Source organism: Staurois parvus, unplaced genomic scaffold, assembly GCF_062004578.1.
Source record: "Staurois parvus isolate SC_StPar_1 unplaced genomic scaffold, SC_StPar_1.0 ptg000198l, whole genome shotgun sequence".
In the NCBI taxonomy this organism is placed as follows: domain Eukaryota; kingdom Metazoa; phylum Chordata; class Amphibia; order Anura; family Ranidae; genus Staurois; species Staurois parvus.
In genome coordinates, this window is record NW_028317994.1 from 4151788 (window position 1) to 4174293 (window position 22506).

The following is a 22506-nucleotide window of genomic DNA, read 5'->3' on the forward strand; positions in this document are numbered from 1 at the left end:
CCTCTATGATCACCCACCTGAACTTACTACATGAGATGCTGAAATCTTTACCTATTCTTTCATTGTGGTTTCTGCTCTGCCTGATATGCTATGTCTTTTCCCCCTTTCTTTTTTCTTTTTTTTTATGGGGAACCTTCCATATCCATATGGTTACCTTTAATGTTTATTGAGATTATATTTATTTATAGTTTTGGAAGGGCACATAGCAATTTCCACGGTGGGTTTTGGCTGCCACCATGCCCTCTTACTGGACCCACAGATTTCTCAGTGGATATCTGAGACCCTGATTGGCTTCAAGTTTGTACTTATTAATGACACTGATTACTCAGTTTCTCTTAGACCATATTTTTGCTTGTGCTTGTTTAATTGTTCATCTTAATGTTCTTATCTTGGTTTTTTGCCATGCCTAGTGGATGTCTATATGTTAGCTTAATTCAAAAACAAAAAACTCTGTTGCGAATAAAAAAAAACCTACCCACAATGTGTGAAAATGTGTTATAAATCACAACTCAGCATTAAATCTAAAACCATACATGTAAATGATGATCCTCAACATCAAAAAAGTAATTTTTATATCAAAATCATAAAGTGATACAGAGTTCACAAAAATACTTGATCTATTCTATTGTGCCGAGATGCGAGCAAACCAATCCAGCCACCACCGCCATCAGACAAGATAGTCAAACTCCTTACCCTGTAATATGACCCCTATATCGCAAAGAGGTCAAACGTGCTTGTTGTTATACCACCATTCCACACTCCTTCCTGCTCCAGACCCACTCAGATGTCTTTTCCAGGATCTCATACACATTTCACAGGACCCAGATGGATGGTTTCCAGGGCATATATCCAACACCACAAGACAGTGGGACCACAGGTATTCAGCCATTCGGGCCACTACATTTCTTCCTGCGTGGGCTATATACACTGTGTTCCAAATTATTATGCAAATTCTATTTAAGTGTCACAAAGATTAAATATTTTCTTTTTCAGTGTAACTCATGGATGGCATTGTGTGTCAGGGCTCTTTTGATCACTGAAAACAATATTGGTACACACTTGTGATAATTAGATTGGCCGGTGAGCCCAATTTAAGGAAAAACTACTAAAGGACAGCGTTCCACATTACTAAGCAGAGCACCATTTTCAAGCAATATGGGGAAGAAAAAGGATCTCTCTGCTGCCGAAAAGAGTGAAATAGTTCAATGCCTTGGACGAGGTATGAAAACATTAGAGATTTCACAAAAACGTAAGCGTGATCATCGCACTATTAAGAGATTTGTGGCTGATTCAGAGCACAGACGGGTTCGTGCAGATAAAGGCACATTGAGGAAGATTCCTGCCAGATCCATGCATCGGATCAAGAGAGCAGCTGCTACAATACCATTACATAGCAGAGAACAGATATTTGAAGCTGCTGGTGCCTCTGGAGTCCCACGGACATTAAGGTGTAGAGTCCTCCAGAGTCTTGCAACTGTGCATAAACCTTCTATTCGGCCACCACTAACCAATGCTCACAAGCAGAAACGGCTGCATTGGGCAGAAAAATACATGAAGACTAATTTTCAAATAGTCCTGTTCACTGATGAGTGCCGTGCAACTCTCGATGGTCCAGATGGATAGAGTAGTGGATGGCTGATGGATGGCCACCCTGTTCCAACAAGGCTGCGACGTCAGCAAGGCGGTGGTGGAGTCATGTTTTGGGCCGGAATCATGGGAACAGAGCTGGTCGGCCCCTTTAGGGTCCCTGAAGGTGTAAAGATGACCTCTGCAAAGTATGTGGAGTTTATGACTGACCACTTTCTTCCCTGGTACAGAAGGAAGAACTATGCTTTCCGTAACAAAATCATCTTCATGATAACCTATAAAGTGTTTTGAAACTTACTGTGCGTAATAATTTGAAACAGTGTATTGTAAGTTTTTTATGTTTAAAAAAAATACTGTTATCATTAGGAGGTTTGTTCAATAAAATTTGAATTGTACTCTTAATAGTTGATAACATGAGAATTATGCTGACTGTTATTTACATCAATTATCTAGGGAAATGAGAAAAATATAATTTGCATAATAATTTGGAACCCGGTGTAATTATAAAGCAAGCACATTGCACACAGTGTGATACTGTTTAACCGCTTTCCCGCTGCCCTATAGCAGATATACTACAACAGGGCAGCAGGGGTGCTCAAAATCATGTATATATATGTGATTTTGCATTTCCGGGTAAGGGGCATGTGCGAGCCGTGTGCACGCCCTACCTGTGTCGCTATTCAATACAGTTCTCTCCCCTGTCAGCTCCTTCAGTGTGCTTGCAGTGTGCTTAGAGTGGAAAGCACTAACAAAGCACACAGTAAAACAGCACACAGTTAACCCTTTGATCACCCCACATGTTAACCCCTTCCTGCCCAGTGCCATTAGTACAGTGTCAGTGCTTTTTATTAGCACTGATCACTGTATTTATGTCACTGGGGATGTTAGTGACACCAGTTCCCCCCAGTGTCAGAATGCCCACAGTCCCACTGTAAGTTGCTGATCTCCACCACTAATAGTAAAAAAAAAAAAATCCCTGAATATATATCACCATTTGTAAACGCTATAGCTTTCACATAAACCAATTAATTTACATGTATTGGGATTTCTTTTTAGCTATGACATGTAGCAGAATACATTTTGGCCTAAATTTATGATGAAATTAGATTTTTTTACTGGACATGTTTAATAGCAAAAAGTCAAAAATATTGTGTTTTTCTCAAAATTGTCAGTCTTTTTTTGTTTATAGAGCAAAAAATAAAAAATGCACAGATGATAAAATACCACCAAAAGAAAGCTCTATTTATGGTAAAAAATGACGTAAAGTTCATTTGGGTGCAGCACTGCATGACCGCACAATTTTCAGTTAAAGTAACGCAGAGCCGTAACGCAAAAAATAGCCTGATCAGGAAGGGGGGTAAATCCTCTGGAGGGCAAGTGGTTAAAAGCTACTATTTAATCTTAGTATAAATGCTTTCAAAAAAGTTTGTGTGCAAAATCAGCAAAGATCAAATAATACTTGCAATAAATAAAATGGCTCTAATGGCGTCAGTAACCAACTCACATACACAAAAACATAATGACATTAGGCATTGTGCCCATCAAGCCCGATACTGCGTTTCATGACAAATAACATTTTCAGGGGAAACGGAATATGGCTTTTGTTTTCACAAGCACTTTTGCGGACTTTTTATTACTTTATTATTTAGACTACAAAAAATGGCTTTTTTTTGGGAGGGGGGGGGGCTTTGTTTAAAAAATAAATTGCATATGGTGTATTGTAGATTTAAAGGGAAATTACATATGTTTGATGTTTGTGAACACTTAGGATAGTGCTTTACATGTAGAGTTTTGGACTATATGTTAGCTACTTACTTATTTATTTCTTTTTTTAATCTCTTCTTTCATAAGGAAATTATCCCTATGACTCGTTATGGCTCTCAAGCTAGTGGTGTTTAGTGTGAAGGGTCTGAACTTTCTCAGAAAACGCTGGTTGGTGCTGAGAGAGTTCAAATCCTCTAATGATGACAATATCTTCATATAGGAAACACATTTTAAAAAATGAGGCTCCTTTAAATTTCCCCTTCGCTTATGTAGCCTCTGACCCTTCTGGTAAAGCAGGTGTTGCAATTCTTCTGAAAACCACATGCCCCTTAAAAATGATCTCCTCCTCTTTAGATCACCATGGCTGCTATGATTTATTAGACTGCAGAATCCTGGGTAAGCCTTTGACACTGCAAAATATCTACATACCTAACTCTAACCAAATTGCTTACTTTTCACAGCTTCTGGAAAAACACTCATTCTCCTTTTTACACCCTCCTTCTCCATCTTAGTCCCTTTGCTGCTATCCCTGTACAGTTATCTACTCAAAGGGGATTGCACCCAATCTCAATGTATTCATTCTTATATCACTGTTATTCTAAAACCTGGGAAACATGCCACTTCTCCAGGCAATTACAGACCCATTGCTCTCTTAAATTCTGATTACAACATTTTTACCAAACTCTTAGCCAAGAGATTATCTAAAATGCTACTGTGCCTTATCCACAAGGGCCAGGTTGGGTTTGTTCTGGCAAGAGAGGCAAGTGACAATACTTGACGTACTGTCGATTTAGTTGATGTAGTGATGAAATCAAAAGAACCTACTTTACTTAAAGGCCTTGATGCTCAAAAAGGTTTTGACAGGCCCAGCAGGCCCGTTTTTTTTGCTTTACAGTTGGGTTTCTGGGGACCTTTCCTTAAAGCCTTGTCCATTCTAAATACATCCCCTATGGCACAAGTTAAATTATCTCATACCTCCTGTAACTCCTTTCGCCTATATAATGGAATGAAATGGGGCTGTCTCCTTTACTATTTGTTCTTTGTTTATGACCCCTGGCAGTCAATATTAGGTCCCATAAGGACATTTGAGGTACTACAGTGAATCACACTGAATATAAACTATCACTCTTTGCTGATGACAGTTTGCTTACACTGACTAATCCCCATATGTTCATTCTGAATCTACATGCTCTACTGGACAAATTTAGAAATCAATTGCACTGTACAGAAATCAGACTAATAAAAGGGGTAGGAGTGTACAGGGGCGATGTCACCAGTGTAGTAATGTACATTTCCATATAACAAGGCAGGGAGGTAATACCAAAATACATATTTTTTTGGCCTTTTCATAGAGTATGGAAGGGTCAAACCATTGTGCCTGGTGACCTGACTGGAAGTGGCAGGAAATTGTAGCAACTGACACAGATGCCTTTAATGGAAGCTTTTACCTCACCTGTGCTAGGGAAATTTCCACTAACCTTTTTTCAGTGATAATAGTCTCAACCAGCACGCAGACAGCATTAAAATTTTACAGTGAGTTCCTTACCTACTTCATTCAAAATGAAGAAAAAACATTTAGCTGGAGTACCGCTTTAATCTGCTTCACCACCACCCGTTGCTTTGCATTGTGCTATGTGCGTGTCAGGAACAAGAACTGGTTAACAGACTTACAGATACATTAGCAGGCAAAAATAATATCCACATATATTTTTAAGTTGTTTATTTAGTCCTTTTTCTAGAGATACTCTTGAATCTTTTTCTGAATCAGAACAGAAAACAGAACAAAAGTTCATAAAAAAGATATTATTACTATAACAAAATAATTGATTAAACCACAAAGTCATTAGGGTTGCTTCGGAGCAGAGCTTTCTATGGACATTTATCACAAATTTCTTTTCTAGCAATGTAGCTCAAGATGAAAAACATTTTCTGTCTATTCCTTAATATGCTATCTAAGAAACATTAGGACAGCTTTGCTGAGCTCACTGCTGGTGTGTGACAGATTTCAGGATTCCAAAGATAACCAGTAGATCGCTAGCTGTTGAGGAGAAACTTTGACCCTTCTCATGATGAAATCATTTGAGACGTGTGATTTATTTCTTCAATTACGGGTTTCATTTCTGGATATCTAACGCTAGGAGGCCATTTGAAGCTTACAATTTCACAAAATGAACTGCAAAGGCCTGTGAGTCTCTTTGTACACATGACCTCTTCTTATCTTCCATACCTCTGTATCAAGCATGTTATTTACAACTATCAGAAAATTACTAAAATAATTCTTACACAGACCAGGTAATTAAGAGCAAGCCTTGTTTTGGGATGAAGTCGCTTGATGGTAAAATTAGAGAACTGCTGTCTAAAAATTGTAAAGTGCTGTTATTTTTGTTGTAGTTTAAAGTTTTGTATGTATTTATGAAATATTTTAAGCATGCTGTTTCTGGTGATTATGGCATATATTATAAATTATAATGTGCTCAAAACTGAGATATGCTTCTTGCATATAGATGTTCGTGCATTCTATGGTACATATTGTTTTAAGCAGCATATACTGTATATTTATCTGTGGTTGTTGTTCAGTATAAAAGCAGGTTGTGCTTCATGATGTGGGGCATATTTATAAAACAGTGACATTTGCCAAACATTAACTGCAGGTTAGTCAATCACTTAAAACACACGTATCAAGAAAATAAACCTGCAGAGCATGCTTAGTAAATGTCACTATCACTGCTTTGTTAATATTTCCCTTTGTGGTACTGCACAACAATTCTATGATACAGTTCCTTTTAGGCATACCTATCAGTCTTATTAGACTAGTTGAACACAACAGACTCTGTATGTGACTTATCGATTGTATGTCTGCTGTTTTTCTGCAAGCCTGATTAACAGGAACAGAAACAATCTGCATATGCGTGAAAAACATAATAGTGGAAATAAAGACCAGAGAGAAAAAAAAATTCTCATGAAATGTACTTTTAATTACAAATTATTTGTGTCTTTTGCTTAAAACCATGTATTATCAACTATTACGTATTCTTGATGTATGAGTAACTATCATAAACATTTCTAAAATATATACCGTATATACTCGAGTATAAGCCGACCCGAATATAAGCCGAGGTACCTAATTTTACCACAAAAACTGGGAAAAACTATTGACTCTAGTATAAGTCCCATCATTAGTATCAGTGGGAGGAATAGTGCCCCATCATTGGTGTCAGTGGGAGGAATAGTGCCCCATCATTGGTATCAGTGGGAGGAATAGTGCCCCATCATTGGTGTCAGTGGGAGGAATAGTGCCCCATCATTGGTATCAGTGGGAGGAATAGTACCCCATCATTGGTGTCAGTGGGAGGAATAGTGCCCCATCATTGGTATCACTGGGAGGAATAGTGCCCCATCATTGGTGTCAGTGGGAGGAATAGTGCCCCATCATTGGTATCAGTGGGAGGAATAGTGCCCCATCATTGGTGTCAGTGGGAGGAATAGTGCCCCATCATTGGTGTCAGTGGGAGGAATAATGCCCCATCATTGGTATCACTGGGAGGAATAGTGCCCCATTGTTGGTGTCAGTGGGAGGAATAATGCCCCATCATTAGTATCAGTGGGAGGAATAGTGCCCCATCATTGATGTCAGTGGGAGGAATAGTTCCCCATCGTTGGTGTCAGTGGGAGGAATAATGCCCCATCATTAGTATCAGTGACACCAATGATGCGGCACTATTCCTCCCACTGACACCAATGACACTTACTGACCCCTGTTGCAGTATGGTGCTGCTGCAGCCAGCATATGTGGTTGCAGCAGCACCTCTGCACTGCACACTTACCGGCTTTTCCCTCACTCGATTTTCGCGGGTCCGCTCGGCTCCGCCTCCTCGCCCGTGATTGGCCGCCTGTGTACCTTTCCTGAGCTACAGTTTTGGCGGCCAATCACCGGTGAGGAGGCGGAGCCGAGCGGCAGGAGTGAGGGAGTGGTCGGAGTGACGGAAGGAGCAGCGCTTCCTGGATGGATCATCGTGGGAGCCAGGAAAGAGACAGCAGCCCTCTGCCCACCCCTGTATGCACCCCCCTTGACGGAGCCTCGCGCCCCCTGCTAGACATCTGCAGACGTTGACTCGAATATAAGCCGAGGGGGCCGTTTTTCAGCACAAAAAATGTGCTGAAAAACTCGGCTTATACTCGAGTATATACGGTAATCTTGCTCTATTAAAACATATTCCAGAATGTTTGGGAATATATGCTGTTTTACAGTGATAAATTATGTTTTTTTTAAAATATCTGGAATGACAATTGTAATTAATACGGAGAATCAGGTGAAAAACTATAAAGATCCTGCACTTATGCTATTATTGTGGTGTTCCTACTCCTTGGAACCACATATTCGCTTATCTAAGTGGATACCAGTTATTTTGTGATAAATACAACAAAGGGCTGCACTCCCCTTATACACATAAATAACCATGCTCTCATAATCAAAGTAAAACATGTGAAAAAAAAACATATTTGATTAGTATCCAGTGAAATGCCATAAAGTGAAAATCAAAGTCCATCCAACATGTCCTTATACTTAAATAAATAATATAACCACAAATATATGTCTCTAAAAAAGAGACAAAAGCTGGAAGGGGGTGACTTTGAAGGCTGGAAGGCTAAATAGAAGGATAGCATGAATAAACTATTGTGGATCCACTTATTAAATTAAGAGGGTCATGGCGGTCTGGTGAGTGCACAATTTGAGTGTGAGCATGGGCATTGTGATTTGAGAAGGATGTGATTAGTAGTCCACTATGCTTGGTGTGCTAGAGTTTATATTGAGATGTGGATGAAGAAGCATTGGATTTTTTAGATACATTTAATTGTGGATATATAATTTATTTAGGTATAAAGAACACGTTGGATGGACTTTGATGTCACTTTATGGTTTTGCACCGAATACGAATCAAGTTACATGAGTTGATCATTTCTCACATATGTTTTTTCACAAATTTTACCTTGATTATAAGAGCAAGATATTTACTTATATAAGGGGCATGCAGCACTTTATTGCATTTGCCATAGAAAATAAGGTGACACTGGGAGACACTGGGGACATTACACGTTTAAAGACCATTGTTTAGGACCCTGTAGAATTCAATAGTGGGAAAAGCTGTTAAGAAGTTTAAAAATGTTATGAAATATTTCTTGTTGATTTTGTCAAGATATGAATGCTGCCAGTTGCTATTACAGGCCATGCTGGCCCACATGCTTGTAAGATAAGAGCATGCAAGTTTAGGTGGCTGTCAGTTGTGGGAAAATCAAAAATACCACAGTTCAGGTAAAGTATCTGAAATATCTGCACATATAGAGGCACTCAGTTATGCCTGCCATTGTAGAAAGATCTGTCTCAACCTACAGTCAGGTCCATAAATATTGGGACATTGACACAATTCTAACATTTTTGGCTCTATACACCACCGCAATGGATTTGAAATGAAACGAACAAGATGTGCTTTAATTGCAGACTGTCAGCTTTAATTTGAGGGTATTTACATTCAAATCAGGTGAACGGTGTAGGAATTACAACAGTTTGCATATGTGCCTCCCACTTATTAAGGGCTCAAAAGTAATGGGACAATTGACTTCTCAGCAGTTCCATGGCCAGGTGTGTGTTATTCCCTCATTATCCCAATTACAATGAGCAGATAAAAGGTCCAGAGTTCATTTCAAGTGTGCTATTTGCATTTGGAACCTGTTGCTGTCAACTCTCAAGATGAGATCCAAAGAGCTGTCACTATCAGTGAAGCAAGCCATCATTAGGCTGAAAAAACAAAACAAACCCATCAGAGAGATAGCAAAAACATTAGGCGTGGCCAAAACAACTGTTTGGAACATTCTTAAAAAGAAGGAACGCACCGGTGAGCTCAGCAACACCAAAAGACCAGGAAGACCACGGAAAACAACTGTGGTGGATGACCGAAGAATTCTTTCCCTGGTGAGGAAAACACCCTTCACAACAGTTGGCCAGATCAAGAACACTCTCCTGGAGGTAGGTATATGTGTGTCAAAGTCAACAATCAAGAGAAGACTTCACCAGAGTGAATACAGAGGGTTCACCACAAGATGTAAACCATTGGTGAGCCTCAAAAACAGGAAGGCCAGATTAGAGTTTGCCAAACGACATCTAAAAAAGCCATCACAGTTCTGGAACAACATCCTATGGACAGATGAGACCAAGATCAACTTGTACCAGAGTGATGAGAAGAGTATGGAGAAGGAAAGGAACTGCTCATGATCCTAAGCATACCACCTCATCAGTGAAGCATGGTGGTGGTAGTGTCATGGCGTGGGCATATATGGCTGCCAATGGAACTGCTTCTCTTGTATTTATTGATGATGTGACTGCTGACAAAAGCAGCAGGATGAATTCTGAAGTGTTTCAGGCAATATTATCTGCTCATATTCAGCCAAATGCTTCAGAACTCATTGGACGCCGCTTCACGGTGCAGATGGACAATGACCCAAAGCATACTGCAAAAGCAACCAAAGAGTTTTTTTAAGGGAAAGAAGTGGAATGTTATGCAATGACCAAGTCAAACACCTGACCTGAATCCGATTGAACATTCATTTCTCTTACTGAAGACAAAACTGAAGGGAAAATTCCCCAAGAACAAGCAGGAACTGAAGACAGTTGCAGTAGAGGCCTGGCAGAGCATCACCAGGGATGAAACCCAGCGTCTGGTGATGTCTATGCGTTCCAGACTTCAGGCTGTAATTGACTGCAAAGGATTTGCAACCAGGTATTAAAAAGTGAAAGTTTGATTTATGATTATTATTCTGTCCCATTACTTTTGGTTCCTTAACAAGTGGGAGGCACATATGCAAACTGTTGTAATTCCTACACCGTTCACCTGATTTGGATGTAAATACCCCCAAATTAAAGCTGACAGTCTGCAGTTAAAGCACATCTTGTTTGTTTCATTTCAAATCCATTATGGTGGTGTATAGAGCCAAAAATGTTAGAATTGTGTCGATGTCCCAATATTTATGGACCTGACTGTAAATCTGATGTAAGATAAAAATGGTCATTTTGCATCATTTGCAGTTTCACGGTTCATGTTGCAGAGTTCCATCTTGTATAAATAACCAATAAGACTGCATTTAGTCTTTAGGCTAGCTCCTTCTATCCATATTGGGTAAAGGGAGAAGTTATAGAAAATACATGTAAATTCTGTAAAAAATTCTAGTATTGAAAGATAGAGAAATATAGCACACATCTTCAAGGACATATGACAACACAACCCATTTCCTGGCTTACTAGAATTTTAAAGGGCATCACTCACATGGCAAAATACCTCTCGTAGATAAAAGTAGAAGAAGTTGCTATTCCCCAACTCACAAGCGTCTATTCAAATATAATGGAAGTACGTTAACTTACAGTCTCAGTAGGGTTCACTTTCACATTTGAAATAGTACAGTCCATGATTGAGCTAAGGGCAGCTTTCATCAGCTACTTTAAAGATAAGTGTTTTGCCCAGAGTTGAACAGATATTTGCAGGTAGTACAGCTTATTTAAGCATTTGTTGAGATCACTACACAGTGTATGGGTTAATGTCCAAGCAATGATGAGCACATATAGAAAGACAGATATATATGAAAGGACTTGAGATGAACAGTGGAAAGGCTGTTGCAAGGATTACCAGTAAGTCTTTCTGTATCCAATTTATTCCGCAGTTATATGTTGACTGACAAACAGATTCCAGTCTGTTTCTCAGCAGTAAATTAGGTTGTGCTGTAGATGGAAATTAGTCTGTATTCCTAGGGGGTAATGAGTTGGGATTTATCATCCAAATCTACTATGCCGCTACAATCAACAACTTTTTCTTTGCTGGTTTCTAAGATTCTGAATTTGCCTTCAGCAGAAAGTTGAAAGGTTCCATATTTCAAAAAGCACCTGTCATCCTGGGGAATAACTGGTAACTCTATCAGAAGCACTACACAGTAAAATATATATATAAGATGTGCTATACTCATATGAATATCCTGCAGTTTACAAAGAAGAAAGACCTGGGTTATGTAATTATTCATGGATACATTGCATCACATAGCATATAGAAACATGACGTTTTAAATAATAGAGCAAAAAATCTAAAAAGAAATAATAAAAATGAAATGACATGTAATACATAAGAAAAATGTGGTTACATCCATTTATGATTCATGTTTGTTTATTATCTTAACTATTATTTGAAAAATCATTTTTGTTAGCTCTAAATCCTCAAACTCATCCTGTTAACAACCGATTTTGCAGCCTTGTAAACTGCAAGGAGATCTGAAACAGGGAATTGGTAACTGGGTTTTTATAATGGCTTTGACTGTTGGATAGTAAAAGCTAATAAGGCACTTTGGAATGAAAGTCAATAGCAATGACTCCTGAGCCCTGACGTGAGGAATAACAAACATAAAATATATTTTACACCCACCCTTACAAAAAATAATAATACAAATTACAGTTATGAGAGGAGCTCCCTAGTAGCTATAATTTTGATCTGTAAAGCTTTTTTTTGTGCAATAATTTTTCTCTATTAAATATCTCCATGCTGTAACACGTATGACTGTTGTAGCTTAGAGAATGAAACGTTTTCAAATGTCCTATCTTGGTAAAAGCCTCTGCATGAAATATTCAATCATTGCAAGAACTTTGCTATGATAGAGATCAAGATGAAATGTATATTAATCTTTGTTATGAAGCAAAGCAAGGATGTGAGAATTCTCAGAAGGAATTGACCACTCTCACACTTATGGGTTGTGTACCAATGCTCTATACCGGTTCTCTTGCAGTGATGCTGAATGCATTCAACATTTAAAAGGAACAATGATATGCTTTATAAATGTGCATTGCACTTCATTAGCCTTGGGAGTCTAAAGTCAGTTGAACACAATAGAAGTTAAAAAAAAAAACTGGTAGAGAGCACAGTCACCTGACCTGTCAAAGTCACATGACCATGTCTTCTCCAATATGGGCAGTTTTCTCCATTAGGCAGAGTAAACTCTATAGGATATCACAGGTTGCATATTGTGGCCCAATTTATGAATGGATGGGCAGGAGTATGTAGTAGACATGTTATACTGTCAAAATGTTTACTTTCAATTATTGAGGTTTTAAAGTTTAACCCTTTCCCTGCTGGATCTTTTTTTCCCTTTTTTTTTTTTTCATTCAAAAATGTTAAAACACACTTTTTAGGCCTAACAATAGGTAAAAATCCCCAAATATTTTATATTTTTTGAAAGCAGAGAAGCTGAAAAATATAAAAAAATGGGAGTTTCAAATGATAAATGTGTAACTGTATATTTTTCAAACATATATTTTCAGCAAACATTATGCTAAAATGAATTTTATACAATTTAATACCACAATTTAATCTCCATTTTGGTTAAACCAAAAGATGATACTGCAACAAGTAAATAAATACCAAATATGGCAAGCCCTAAATTTGTTTACACCTGCCAAACTGTGACAATGTGCAAAAGTTTCCAAAGGTGATGCTTTAAAGAGCTTTATCAGTTCATCTGTTTAGGAATAATTCTAAGGAATAAAACCCTTAGAATTTTTCCTTTTATTCTGGCATGCATGGTGATACCTAACTCAACAGAGGGAGAATCCATAAATAGATTTTCACTGTTCCTCCTCTGCAGGCTATCTTGAATAAGTTGGGCTGATCCTGGGCTTCCAAGAGCTGCAGGAGAGTCTGGGGACCAGACCACTTCTATATTACAGCCAGGAGCCAGCTGTATAATATTTTTGAGTAATAAACAATAACAGTTAGCATATAAGTCCAAAGGAAATGCTGCATGCCTTCACAGGCAAAACTTTAATCAGCCAAACCATTTTCAGCAAATGATCCCACCCCCAGGGCCACCCCATTAGTTTCAATACAGAAATGGAAACCCAAGTGCATACAAAGGGTTTGAAAGTACTGAAATAAAGAAGATCAGCAAACAATTTACCTAAATGTTTCACACCGCCAAAGCCCTTTAGTGACTACTGTCCTGTGCCATAAGATTGATATGAAAATTTTCCAATAAACTTACTGATGAAGTCTTGCAACATTCTCACAATAGCCAACAGATATGACCAACAAAGGATAGGAGTGTTGAGCTGTGGAAGCAGAAACAAGAAATAAGCATTTTTGGAGCAAAACTTTTACACTGTGTATTATTTTAGATAAAAACTCATATTATTAATTTAATCAGTTTTAGAAAGATATCATGGCAAACAAAATGTTTAACTAAAGCCTTTTTTTGTTTTGGACAAAGTATGGAAATCTCTGTCAGGTTTCCTTCCTATATCCCCCCTCACCAAGGAGGTTCACCCTGGTCAAAGAAATTCTAAATTTTACAAAGGAGGCCGGAACTGGAGTAGAGAGGGCAATTTTGTAGGGTGGACATCCGTTGAAATACAAACTGTGTATGATTTTCCCTCATTGTTGAGGGATTCCTCTTGCTTCCTACTAAGTCTCTGAGACATGAAGTGGGGCAGTAAAAACAAAAATAAGGGGGTTTCCCTTCTCTATCCAAACCTTTAAAAAATTACTTTAAGCAGAATTTACCAATTAGAGGCATGAATGTGGTAATTAAATGAACAGTGGAGTAGTTTTATTACGTCATCATGCTATGAATCCAGTGCTTTCATTGTCATGTACAATAAGAGCCTCAACACACATTTTCAACACTAACAGTTGGGACCAAAAGAGATCACCCCAAGCAAAAGAATACAGTTTAGAGGTTCCCAGACTAATAAACACTGTGCAACAGAAGTGAGCATATAAACCCATGTACTAGAGTCAAGCCTCATAAATTCCATTGTTATGCTATTGATATTCAGTAACAATATAAATTAACAGGACTACAACTGAGCCAAAACATATTTACTGTATATACACTATTGGATTGGAAAGATTCCTCAGAAATTTTGCTCCATATTGACATGTTAGTATCACGCAATTGCTACAAATTTGTCGGCTGCACGTCCATGATGCAAATCTCCTATTCTACTACATCCCAAAGGTGCTCTATTGGATTGAGATTTGATGATTGTAGAGGCCATTGGAGTACAGTGAACTCATGTTCAAGAAATCAGTTTGAGATGATTTGAGATTTGTGACATGGTGCATTATCCTGCTGGAAGTAGCCAACAGAAGATGGGTACACTGTAGTCAAGAAGTGATGGGTATGGTCAGCAACAATACTCAGGTAGACCACTGCAACAAAACAATGCTCAATTGGTACTAAGGGGCCCAAAATGTGCCAAGAAAATATCCCCCATACCATTACACCACCACCACCAGCCTGAACCGTTAATACAAGGCAGGATGGATCCATGCTTTGACATTGTTAATGCCAAAATCTGACCCTACCATCTAAATGTCACAACTGAAATTGAGACTCATCAGACCAGGCAACATTTTTCAAGTCTTCTATTGTCCAATTTTAGTAAGCCTGTGTGAATTGTAGCCTCCATTTCCTGTTCTTAGCTGACAAGAGTGGCACTGGGTGTGGTCTTCTCTGCTGCAGCCCATCTGCTCCAAGGTTCAATGTGTTGTGTGTTCAGAGATGGTATTCTGCATAACTTGGTTGAAACTAGTGGTTATTTGAGTTACTATTGTCTTTCTATCATCTGGAACCAGTCTACCCATTCTCCTCTGACCTCTGACATCAACCAGGCCTTTTCGTCCACACAACTGGCATTCACTGGATATTTTTTTCATATCATTCTCTATAAACACTAGAGATGGTTCTGCATGAAAATCCCAGCAGATCAGCAGTTTTTTAAATACTCAGACCAGCCGTCTGGCAATAACAACCATGTAACATTCGAAGTCACTTAAATTCCCTTTTGTCCCCATTCTGATGCTTGGTTTGAACCTCAGAAAGTTGTCCTCACCACATCTAGATGTCTACATGCAACAAAGAGACCGATGTGTGTGTATATATATATATATATATATACACACACACACAGGGCCGCTAATATGGGGGTAGCACCAATCCTCCTGTACAGGGCCCATGCCTGCAATGGGTTCTCTGTGTGTGTCTCTCCTTCCAACAGTTGAAAGCCGATTTCTCCTCCTCTCCCTTCTGATGGCTTTCAGCTGCTGCAGGAAGATACACATGGGGCGTTAATACTTGTAATTGGTACAGATCACTCACTGTGTTAATTCATAACTGAAGCATAGTAAACTTTATTTACTATGCTTCAGTTTATAAAAGAACAAGATCCTCTGTACAGATCGCTTTCTGTTCATTCAGTGTCTAGTGCAACTGAGGCTGCTTTGAAAGGGATGGAGGAATATATGTAATCAGTCTCTTTCTCTGTCTCAAAAGTGAGATATAAGGGTCGGTTTAAGCCCCTGATATTTCACCAATGCCCCCCAACAGCGCTGTGAAAAAATAAATAGAAAAAATGGTAAAAAAAAATTACAAAATCTTATAAAATATATTTTAAAACTTTTGGGCTCATTCACACAGGTTCTCTGGCCCAGTATGAATGAGTAGTTTGTTTGTGCAGCTGGACTTGTTTGTTACTTTTTGAGGACGCAATTCAATGCAGTTTTATCTTTTAGATTTTAGTTATTTTGAGTTTGTGTCCACTAATAATGATTTTAGTGTATTTATAGCAAAGATATTGCTTCAATACTTTGGGGGGGGGGGGTTGTCACACTGTACAGGAGCATGACTTGTAACAGCAGCCCTGTACATACTGTATATATATGTGTGTATGTGTGTGTGTGTGGGGGGGGTCTGTGTGTGTGTATCATTTCAGACAGTATGATGATTTTGTGGGTATTCTTTCTCCAAAAAGAGATTATGGAGATTATATAAGTGTTCTATCTTTGGTCACCTGTATAAGTGGGGACATAGGGACATCATTCTGCTGATGAGTGTATGTAGGTTAATGTGTCTTTGTGACTAGAATAACAGTGGTAATATTATTCTAACAGTGAATATATCTGACATTTTCTTTTTCTCCCCTTTCAGTTCTTTGTAAGGATACTGTAGATATTATCAATGCAATTATTTTATCACTTTGTAGAGAAGTTAGAAAGGAAATAACCTTCATGCAGTAATAAAGGAGAGAAGACTAAAATGATTTGAAGTTATAATGCAGACCATTTAGGCGTGTAAAGAAGGTAGCCCCCAAAAAAGAAAAAAAACCAGAAGATTGATTCTGAAACACGCATACAAGGCAGCTTTTTGTGTGCATGATAAACACAACTAGGCAGACAGAGCAGAAGTTTGTCTATTTTTATTTAACTTATATAAGAACTGTACTGTATGTTCTTTTACACATTGAAAATAGCACCTGTTTTGTATTTCCAACCCATTTTGAGCTTTTTCAACAGCTGTTCTTGAACTCAGAACCTCCAATTTAATATGACGCTGCTAATCTTGATGATGTAGAGTACTAATCTAATAACATTACAAATTTTCATCTAAAAATAATCAAAGATCAACCAGTAATAACTGCAGAATCAAAGGGTGAAACTTGTTGGATGTTTTTAGTTCTTTTATGAAATATTCCTTACATAACATTTTGTGAATAAAGATATCAAAGCTCATAAAACACCTACACAGGAGATTCTAACGTATTTACAAAATCATTGGGAAGTGAACAAGACACGAATAACAACAAGCAATGTTGGAACCAGGAATGACATGGAGCCCCCAATCCTTTTTTGATCTGGTATGAATGAGGGAATGCAAAAAAAAAAAAAAATAGAAAAAAAGTGGGATGTCCTTCCCCAAAATCCATACATGCAGCTTGGCTGGCCAGGAAAAAGAGGATGAGCTTGCAGGCCCACACCAGAACTATATCAGGCCACATGCGTTCAACTTGAGAGGGGTATCTTGCTGGGAGAGGGAGAAGAATGTTGAGGACCTCTTCCCCACAAGCCTGTCCTGGTGGTTGTGGGGGGGTCTGTGAGAATCTGGAAGCACCCATTAATAATAAGGGGGCCACCAGATACCACCCCCTATGTACTCCCCTAGTACCCCACTCATTGACAACAAACAGAGTGTAAATAAAGGCACAAACTTTTAACAAGATCGTTATAAAAAAAATTAAAATAAATAAAAATGTCCCTTGATGTAAATCCATGGTCAATTACATCATCTAGCAGTGCAGAGCCATGTAAACTGCAATGAACAACACCCATCAACTTGAGAAAAAGAAAAAACAGCCTATTCATGGGCACATTCTATTGCACTGCTAAATGTAAACAAAGTGGCAGGTTATACTCAGTTATGTCATTGACCAAATGTGGCTATATGATGTCAGTGATGTCAGCACTATTCCTGTCCTGTTGTTTACATGGCTGGGGATTTTCAGCCAGCAAACGAATGGGGTCAGGTCACTTCCCAGGTTTCTAAGGAAGTCGGCATGTACCCGCACCCTCTGCTTCCTTAACCTCCCTGGTGGTATGACTATTTCAGATTTTTGGTGCTGAAAGCGGTACCATTATTTTGCATGGAAATATGTCGTTTTTGTATTGTAGGCCTGTCATTTTTAGGAATAACTCACAGAAATCTGTCCGAACAAGAGTCTAGTAAACATTCTGGATATGATAAAACTTGAAACACGAAATCATGAATTATAATTTAATAAATAATCATAAAAACTAATAATATAATAATAATAAATTTAATTCAATAATATAATCAAACCAAAAACACTGAAATTTGAAATATAGAGCCAAGTTCGCTCATCGCTGAGAAAAGTCGCAGAATCGTTTTCAGTGTCTGAATACGAATTTCCCCACAAATCATTATCACTCAATTCTGCAAGTTGTTCTGATTTACTATCGCTGTTCTCTAGCTGGTCTAAAACCGCTTTTGACCTAAAGGGGCGCTTTTTGAACGCCATGGACTTTTTCCAATTTCCAGGCAGAAAGAACAGTCAAAATGCAGGCAGGGCACAGGACAAAGCACTAGGGACAAAATGTATGTGAAATGCTTTGAAACAGCAATGTTTTACTATGTTATATTCGTTTTCAAAAAAATTAAATTTTTTAAAACTTTCAAATTTGCCGCCGGTTTTGGCGCCTGTACGTCCCAACGTCACAGGGAACGGAACACGGAAGCCGGATGCCAGCATCGGCCAGAGGAGATGGCCGGGGACGCTGCAGGGGACACAACGTGGGAGCGAAGGACAAGGTAAGCACTGCAGGGAATCCCTGAGCAACGCCGCATGGTAAGCCCGAGTGTAGCTCGGGGTTACTGCTTTTGGTACTGAAACTTTAACCTGAGCTACACTCGGGAATACTGCCAGAGAGGTTAAAGCAGGACTCTGGGCGAAAACGTTTTTCCTTGTCCTTGCTGCTGATCTCCTACCTTCACTGAATATGTCCTCCATCTTCTTGTTCACTCAGTAGTTCCTCTGGAATAAGTTGATGATTTTCAAATAAAACCGTTAATTTCCTGTGGTTTCCCGTTTGTAAGACCGGTGGCTGCTATTCCTCCTAATCCCCCAGCCACTGGTCTTGGCACATCCTGTCTGTAGTTCTTCCTCCAGGAAGCAGTGATGTATTTCCTCCCTGCTCACTGTAGTGGGGGGGAGTCAGACTGGTCTGTACCTCTCACCCAGGTAGTGTTCTAAGGCCCCATGTACATGGGACACTTCTGAATGATAGAAACTGCTGGAAAACTTCTGTTTAGCCGTGTTTGCGTAACGCGTTTATGCGTGTTTCTGTGCGTTTGCATTTGGAAGAGATTTTTAAAGATAAGCACAGGAGAACCTCCCAAATGCCCAGAATGCACTGAAAAATGGTAAATTATTAACTATTTCAGACTGTTTCAGAGAAATACAGAGAGTAGAAGCAGAGACAGCAGTATGTGTTGAAATTAGCTTAGGTGTGAGTTGCTCATTAACATTTCTTTTCCTTCATTTAATCCATGATCTTGCCACAATTTTACTTGGAAATTTGCTGTGATTTTACCAATGATTTTACCTTGATTCTGCCACAATTTTACCACGTTTAAGGTTGCGGTGTTCATAGGTCATGTGACTCAAAAAACATATTAAAATTGCAGCATGTGTGTGTTTTTGATGTGTTTTTTTTGTTAATGCATTTCAGGCCTGGTTCACTCCAATGCAGTTTGCATTCTGTAGTGCTTTTTGCAGTGCATTTTGCATTTTTGATGCTTTTTTGATGTTTTCTTTCTTAGCAGATTAAAAATGTAAAACACATCTAAAATATAACAAGTGTGTGTTTTTGAAGTGTGTTTGCTGTGTTTTCAATGCATTTCAGGCCTGGTTCACACCAATGAAGTTTATGTTTTGTCTGTTTTGCCCTTCTTTTTGCAGTGCATTTTGTGTTTTTGCATGCATGTTTTTTATGTGTTTTGCATTTTTGTAATGGTCTTGTTTTTGGCCAGCTTGTTGCTGGGCAGATTTAAAACTCAAAACACATCAAAGACCTAACACGTGCATTTTCAATGCATTTCAGACCTGGTTCAGAAAAATGCAAAAACCAATGCAATTTGTGTTTTGTCCATTTGCAGTGCTTTTTGCGAGATTGCACAAACAAAATTGTAGGACTCCCAAAAAGGTCCAAACTTTTTTTAGGTATCGCGCATCCTGTGATTTTGTTTGCACGACGTGATCATGGGAAAAACTACCTGTTGTGTTGTGGCTGTGGATGGATGTGATCACATAAAAGCACAAAAACAGTGGTGGCTGTTAGAAAAATAGGAAGAAGAATTCTAATATTTAATTTAAGCAGACAACAGTGGATAAGCAATCTAATTATGGTCATGTGGCCATATTTATTCTGGGGTTAAAAACTGAATGTCAGGGCATGTTAGTTCCTATTTTGTAGTGACTGGAGGGTGAGTGATCACATGTGAGGATAGCAGTGGCAGATGGGAAATGTGTTGGCATGTTTTCTTTTGAAGTGGGTGAGTACACATTTAACATGTACAGACCTAGTGTACCCACCCACATTCACTACAATTCCCAAAGGTTGATGGGAAGTGTAGTTTCCTGAGAAGAGAGGCTATGATGTAATTCCTGCTGTTACAGTTCCACCTTGGCAGAGCAGATGTTGTTATTTTTTGAATTACAGAGATTACTTCCTGAAAATTAAATTAGACCTTTTTCTTCAGTGGTAAGGAATTTCACAAATGTATTAACTGTTTAGCGTTTTCTGTAGTGTGGTGTACTAATGGGTGATTTTGCTGCTTATCCCAGAGTTCTTCTTTATCAACCATTGACAGACGAAGCTGTATTATACAACATATACAGTCATGGCCGAAATTGTTGGCACCCTTGATATTTCTCCAGGAAATCATGTATTTCTCACGAAACGTATTGCATTAACACATGTTTTGCTATACACATGTTTATTCCCTTTGTGTGTATTGGGACAAAACAAAAAAAGGGAGGAAAGAAAGCAAATTCGACATAATGTCACACAAACCTCCAAAAATGGGCTGGACAAAAGTATTGGCACCCTTTCACAACTGCGGATAAATAAGAATGTTACAAGCATGTGATGCTCCTGTAAACTCACCTGGGGCAAGTAACAGGTGTGGGCAATATAGAAATCACACCTGAAAGCAGATAAAAAGGAGAGACGTTCACTTAACCTTTGCATTGTGTGTCTGTCTGTGCCACACTAAGCATGGACAACAGAAAGAGGAGACGAGAACTGTCTGAGGACCTGAGAACCAAAATTGTGGCAAAATATCAACAATCTCAAGGTTACAAGTCCATCTCCAGAGAACTAGATTTGCCTTTGTCCACAGTGCGCAACATTATCAAGAAGTTTGCAACCCATGGCACTGTAGCTAATCTCCCTGGTCGTGGACGGATGAGGAAAATTGATGAAAGATTGCAACGCAGAATAGTCCGGATGGTGGATAAGCAGCCCCAAACATGTTCCAAAGACATTCAAGCTGTCCTGCAGGCTCAGGGAGCATCAGTGTCAGCGCGAACTATCCGTCGACATTTAAATGAAATGAAACGCTATGGCAGGAGACCCAGGAGGACCCCACTGCTGACACAGAGACATAAAAAAGCAAGACTACAGTTTGCCAAAATGTACTTGAGTAAGCCAAAAGCCTTCTGGGAAAACGTCTTGTGGACAGATGAGACCAAGATAGAGCTTTTCGGTAAAGCACATCATTCTACTGTTTACCGAAAACGGAATGAGGCCTACAAAGAACAAAACACAGTACCTACGGTAAAATATGGTGGAGGTTCAATGATGTTTTGGGGTTGTTTTGCTGCCTCTGGCACTGGGTGCCTTGACTGTGTGCAAGGCATCATGAAATCTGAGGATTACCAAAGGATTTTGGGTCGCACTGTAGGGCCCAGTGTCAGAAAGCTGGGTTTGCGTCCAAGATCCTGGGTCTTCCAGCAGGACAATGACCCCAAACATACGTCAAAAAGCACTCAGAAATGGATGGCAAAGAAGCGCTGGAGAGTTCTGAAGTGGCCAGCAATGAGCCCAGATCTAAATCCCATTGAACACCTGTGGAGAGATCTTAAAATTGCTGTTGGGAAAAGGTGTCCTTCCAATAAGAGAGACCTGGAGCTGTTTGCAAAGGAAGAGTGGTCCAAAATTCCGGGTGAGAGGTGTCAGAAGCTTATTGATGGTTATAGGAAGCGACTGATTTCAGTTATGTTTTCCAAAGGGTGTGCAACCAAATATTAAGTTAAGGGTGCCAATACTTTTGTCCAGCCCATTTTTGGGGTTTTGTGTGACATTATGTCATATTTGCTTTTCTGCCTCTGTTTTATATTTGTTCCAATACATACAAAGGGAATAAACATGTGTATAGCAAAACATGTGTTAATGCAATACCTTTTTTGTGTGAAATACTTGATTTTCAGGAAAAATATCAAGGGTGCCAACAATTTCGGCCATGACTGTAGTAGTGGTAGAAAAACTGCTACGTTATATGGCATTCAGCTCCCACCAGTCCAGATGGACTAACATCTGAGTGAGCAAAGATCAGTGTGAACCTGTGTTCAGACTCAAACAAAAGCTCATCCCTATTTGGAATACCAAGACACATGGATCATTTGAAAAATGTCTTACAATTTTGTATCAAGTTTTACATCTGTTATGAGTTCTGAGATTTACAAAATCCCCAATTCCCATTGCCTTCCTGATCTTA

General features: G+C 38.9%; 1 protein-coding gene across 10 annotated transcripts in view; it reads right to left on the reverse strand.

Annotated features, from left to right (window-relative positions):
• Positions 1 to 22506, reverse strand: part of LINGO2 (leucine rich repeat and Ig domain containing 2) — a 2046252-nt gene that overhangs the window by 1476875 nt on the left and 546871 nt on the right. For 9 of the 10 annotated variants that reach the window (XM_089678067.1, XM_089678065.1, XM_089678066.1 and 6 more), the window contains exon 3: positions 13417 to 13483. The gene's annotated coding sequence lies outside the window, so the exon portion shown is untranslated. Of the gene's footprint in view, positions 1 to 13332; positions 13484 to 22506 lie in introns of all 10 variants that reach the window. The other variant, XM_089678064.1, reaches the window with a different exon arrangement.